Below are 6,000 nucleotides of genomic sequence, written 5' to 3'. Positions count from 1 at the left end.
ATTTTAGTGTGGGTTCCCCTGGAAATAGACCCTGAGACAAGAATTCACGTGTAAGTTGTAGGGAAGTGGTCTCAGGAAACAGGGCGGTAGAATGGAGGAGTGAGACAGGGGAAGGAAGGCAGCCAGCCAATAAAGGGTGTGTTACTAAGCCAGTCAAACTGGGGCTCCATCCTGCTGGAGAGTACGGAGAACCAGTATAGAACATCCACGGGTCTCAGAGTTATCCTGTCTGACGGGCGAGGGAGCTGAGGTATTTATCCACCACTCCCATCAGTTATTAACGTGAGCTGCTTCTGAAAAGGGTCAACCCCCTGGCACTGAAATCCTTGTGTGTGAACTGAGTGGATGCTTTGGCCTGAGAAAGACCCCAGGCAAAGGGACATAGGGGCTGAGCATCCCTGAGGGCTCTGAAGTAATAAGCCCCCACAAGCGCCACTAGCATCCACTACAAAGAGCTAGCTTAGAAGTTTCAAACTAGCAGTCCACTGGCTGAACGCAGCCTGCAGGTATGTTTTAGTTGACCCATACTAAGTTTTTTTTAACATTGGAAAGTTTTACCTGAGAATTAGGATTTCTGCATTCTCTTGAAATTTTTGATCTAATTGATCTAGGACAAGAATGGAGACTTTGAAGTGAATTAACTAGCCAATATTTGGTGAGTAAATCATATATACCAAGTATTTACCCTGTGGCAGGCACAAAAGACCCTAAGACTAGGTCCTTATCTTCCAGGAAGTGACAGACCATACCGTGCAACAAAGCTGTATCAAGGCCTTATCTGCAGCTCAAAGAGAAGATGTAGCACAAGCAGGACCAATTCTCAGAGTCTTAGACGACTGCACCAAGCTTCACGCTCCCAGGGACAAGTCTGCCCTCAAGGCCTACCCACATTTTGACAATCGTAGCAAGCATTTATAGAGCACTAGCCGGGCACTCTTTTCAAGTGCAGTGTATGCACTTAGACTCACTGAACTCTCCTATGGGGTAGGAACCGTATTTCACATAAAGAAGTTGATGCTCAGCAAATTTAAGTAACTTGCCCAAGGTAGCACAGCAGGAAGCAATCTGAATGCAGTGGGATTTGAATGCAGAGGTTGGCCCTTAAGAATTCGACTGCACTGCCTCCCAAAGCTTACCAGATGCACTACTAAATTCTCTCTCCTCTCTCAGGTTCCCGTTGCTCCCCGCAACTAGAGCAGTCCTTTGTCATCCTGGCATTCTGGGAACCAGCTTCCTGGCTCCCTTGAAGCCTCCTCTGAAATCCTGGTCCACTCCAATCTCAAAGCTTTCCTGAATTCCTCACAGCACTTTTAGTCTGAACTCTACAACCTGACCCTGAACCCCATGCGGTCACCTCCTGTTGCTGACAGGGGTTACAGTTCTAGGGGGGTAGGAGAAAAATACGTAACAGTTGTACGAAACCACAACTAGCAAGACTAAAGTCTCATCCCAAAATAATAAAATACATTAACATATTTTATAGCACACATCCAAGTCAAAGTTTTAAAAGGCATCTGTTTCCGAAACAAATCAGCTTCTTTGCTATTAAAAACTACCCTGGAAGGAGACATTGGCTGTGACCTCAAAGTGCCCTGAGAAAGATATGCCCTCAATTTTTATGCCATAGATCCATAATGAAGTTTTCAAATTTGCTTTTACTGATTCAAAAAATTTAATGGCATCTGTTCCTGAAATCCTGCTGCTTTGTTTTCCTAATCAACAAAATGTTGCCTTTTCACAAATTATCAAGGTACTCAGGACACACTTTTCTGGACTGTCCTACACCCAAAATTCACAGGGACATAATTCTCTCTGCATAATACCCTAGGGCTCCCTGCAGCAAATTCAAAAGTCTTCAGGGGCAGGTAGGTTATGAGAGCAAGGGAGGTGACCCAGGCACCTTCAGCAAATTGGATGTCACAGGATGGCTCCTCTCATGGGACCATCCACATCTCAGCGCCAGCCAAGTGTTACCCTGCAGGAAGGCGAGTGCCTTTCTACTACTGAGGGAAACCCAGCAATTCATATTGTAATCTAAAAGCTCCCAGATTTTAAACATTGCCAACTAGTTTAATTGTACTTTAAATGCAACACAGGCTGGATTCACACTAGTGTGAGCTGCAGGGACCCAGCCCACAGGCCACCAGAACATGGAGTGTTATCAGCAGACAGTCATTATGCGGTTTAAGAGTGTGAACTTGTCGCATACCAGTGATGGCAGAGTTTCCAGTCTTGAAATCTACATGTAAAACAAAGGCTGTGATTGCAGAGGGCCATTATCCTTCTCTTGGGGGATTTCATAATTCGTCCTTGTGCATTGTATTTTTCCTTCTCAATATGTAAACACCCAAAGGAGACTTGAGTCTGTCGACTGAGTGATTCTTTTCTTCAACAAAAATTTACGGGCACCTACCACATGCCAGGTACTGCTCCAGACACTGGGGAAACAACAGTTAACAAAAAGACCGAAATTCTCTGCCTTTGTGGGACTTACCTCTTAATTCAGAAGAGGAAGTCCACCACCCCCGGGGGAAAATAGGAGTCAGGGCAGGTCCTGGATACAGACACATTGAAAGGATTGATGTTCCTTGGTGCTGAGCTCATGGTGACCTGGCGTTACCAGCTGCCCAGTCTGCTATCCACTTCTGCATCAAAATCGGGAACCTCACAGTTATTTCTGGAGCCGCATTTTGCCTCACGTAGCCATAACCCAAGCCAGATTGCATATCAACCCTAGCACTTTCCCTGCTTCGTCCCTGCCTGTGCTTTGGAGCTGCACACAGTAGCTTTGATTGTTTCGCCGAAAACAATTTAGCAGATGAAATATCTCCCCGCAAAGAATGATGGTCCCTTAGCCTGTCCTTTCAGGCTGAAGTCACCGGGAGATGCTAAAGGAGCATGTGTTTTATTGGACAAGAGTCACATCTGCTACCACAGCGGAAACCCAACCTTAAAGCTCACTGCCTGGCGCCACTTTGAACTCGGTGTGCTGGTGAGATGGCACTGGGGGTAATAGTAAACCTGATAGCTCAGAGCTGAAACACAAGGCTGTACACACAGCAAAATAGCAAAGCGGTTATTTGCTGTGATTATGATCATAACCCAAACACGCGACTCAGACCTTCATTTTGCTCCACAGATGGGCGCATACAGTGTGGGAGTTTTTTAGCTGCTTTTTTGGCTGACAGCGCTAAGACATTTCAATGACACATAGCAAATCAAAGTGACTCTCTCCCCCACCCCAGTTACCATCTTTGCAGAAATAACACAGACTCATGGACACTGCAACAGAACAAGGAGTCAAGGAGTAGTGTATCTACTAAAAGGAATTTGAGAAATTGTTGGTTAAGGCATATCTTCTTTCCTCATGGAAAATACTGGATGTGGACATACTAAGATAAAAAAAATCAGAGTTCAATTTTTAGCTCCATCCATGCCGCATAAACAGAAGGTCGTTTTACTTGTTTTGTGAGGTTGATTTCTTCTCCGGTTGCCATGGGCTGTCCGTGCATCATTCCCACTGCAGAATACACAGCCTTAGCGAGCATCTCCATGGGGGGGTGGCATTTTATGGCACAAGGAAGCTAAGCTATCTCCCCAAAGTCACACATCAAACATCTCCTCTGTGCCAAGCAGTGCCCTAAGTGCTGAAACTGAGACAGGACTAACACACGGGTCCAGTGAGGAAGCATGAAGCATCACTATGCCGTGGAGGAGAGACTGAACAAGGTGGGGGAAGCCCACAGGTGAGTGACACTAACTTCAGGGATGCTGGTGACACACCCAGTGCCCTCTGTCTGCAGCAACATCCCATTCTCCTTTTAAAAGAATTACTTATTTTTATTTAGGAGCCATTTAGTTTCACTAATCTAACATGGGTACTTGAAAGAATATTGGGTACTTGAAAGAATAGTGTGTATGTTCTGGGGATTTAGGACATATCAGTTAGGAGTTTTTCAGTTGTTGAGTGACAGAAAACACAACTCAATCTACTGAACAAAAAATAATAATTTTTAAATACATTCTTATAGTTAAAAAATTGAGATTACTGCCTTCAGGCATGGCTTGATCCAGTGGTTCAAACAATGTCATTAAGACTCAATTGATTCCACTTTCCTCTGTGCTGGCTTTATTCTCAGGCAGATTTTCTCATGTGCTGGTCGTGGGCAACTCCAGGCTCACTCTTCAAAGCTCCAAACCCTGCAGAAAGAGAGAGCTTCTTTTCTCCAAGCAGCTTAAAAAAAATTCCCAGGCCTGACTCTCATTGGCCCAAATTGAGTAACACGCCTATCTCTGAACCAGTCACTGGGGCTAGAGGAATGTGATTATTTGATTGGCCAGATCAAAACACAGGCTGAGGGTGGAGTCAACCCCACCCAGACTACCACTGGCTGAGGATACGGGAGGGACAGTTATCCTGGAGGAAAATTGAGATAGTTTGTCAGAGAGGTGATCCGATGAAAGAAACAAAAGATATCCACCAAACTTGGCTAGCTTTTGGAGAGGAAGCTGAGAATATATGGAACCCTGGGATGGGTGGTAAGGCTGGGGAAAGGTGGGGAGGAAGCTTCCCTGAATTGTTTGTGGTTCATTCAGGAAAACATGTGGGTCATTTTAATTCAAAAGAATTAACCAGAGTTAGCAATTTCCTGTACTGGTCCTCTGAAAAAACGACACCAGCCCAACACCAGGCGCTAGGCATTCGATTCCTGCTGCTAGCACGCTGACAAATTGCCAATATACATGCAGCGAGTGTTGTTAAGTACTTCGCATATTTATGCTGACTTCACGGGAGCAATAGATTCCGTGGCGGAGACACTCTTGCATATTTATTGGAAAGGTGCTTTGCGTGGCGTGCTGTGCTTTGCCTTCTGACCTCTCCATCTCTATTTCCAAGCTTCGTTTAAGTATTGATTTGAATAAAGTCATAATTGCAACAGAAGCCTTTGTAACTTAACTGGAAGTGATCCACTCCACAGTGTACAATGTACCATTTTATGTCATTCCAGATTGTTCTTAACTCTCTGTCGTCTCTGGGTAACTGATAATATTCTGGATTGCTTGGCTTTGTCCCTTTGCAGATGCCAGATGGAATCATGCAGATTAAGAGGGCAAGAATAATCAGGGTTTACAGCAGGGGAGACGGTGACCCCACACGCTGCACTGGACCCAGATTCGCCTGTGGAATTGTAAGCCCTTCCAAACAGCTCCCCCAGTTCAGTGAGAATGACCTTGGGATCGTTCTTGTCCTCAGTTTCTCCTGTTGGAGAGAAAAGGGGTGGAGGAGTGGATATAGGAGACAAGCCAGAGTCCAGCTGTGTGAAAACCTATGTCAGTTTCAGAGTTTCCCACAGGGCTTGAAATAAACAGCATTTGGACGTGAGTCACCAGCCAGCAGCCCCAGAGATGGGTCTCCTGATGGATTCATCCACGACCAAACAAAGATGCACACTGTTCTACGGCTCTAAAGATGACGGGCCATTCGTGGGGCAAGAGTCTGGGCATGTGCCCCCAGGCCGGGAAAACCTGTTCCCCCCCGACGTCGGCCCCCTCGTGACCAACCTCACGGGCTGTGAGAAGCTGGGCAGCATGGAATCTCAGTGTGAGGGTCACTGGCGTACAGAGAGACAGAAGCCACAATCCAGGTCCTCTTCAGAGGAATGGGAACCTGGGATCCTTCAGTATTCCCAGTGGGCAGGCGTGGATAGCAGGGGATGGCAGATAGGCCAGGAGTGACAAGCAGGACAATGAAGAAAGAAAGGAGGCTTGCTTACTGCTTGGAAGTATGCAGTGTTTCCTAGATAGTTCAAGCCACTAAAGGAACAAACAAACAAACAAAAAGGTTAGCTACCTAGATGGGTTTCTGTATAAACTTCTCCCCAGCCCCCCAAATGTTCCTCTCTGAGGGTGTTTCCTTCTCTGAGCATTTCTGCTCTTCATGGGCTACATGCTCATTTTGCCAGCAAACTGGGCTTCCCTGAGACCAGGTATGGATGCTGC

At 46.0% G+C, this 6,000-nt stretch overlaps 1 pseudogene; it reads left to right on the top strand.

Moving 5' to 3' along the window:
• Positions 1-5,406: 5,406 nt before the first annotated feature.
• The window catches only part of LOC101274314 (mitochondrial import inner membrane translocase subunit Tim29-like), a 75,586-nt pseudogene continuing 74,992 nt past the window's right edge, over positions 5,407-6,000 (top strand).

The sequence above is a fragment of the Orcinus orca genome, chromosome 20 (genome assembly GCF_937001465.1).
Source record: "Orcinus orca chromosome 20, mOrcOrc1.1, whole genome shotgun sequence".
Taxonomy (NCBI): Eukaryota; Metazoa; Chordata; class Mammalia; order Artiodactyla; family Delphinidae; genus Orcinus; species Orcinus orca.
This window is presented reverse-complemented; position numbering and strand designations above follow the sequence as displayed.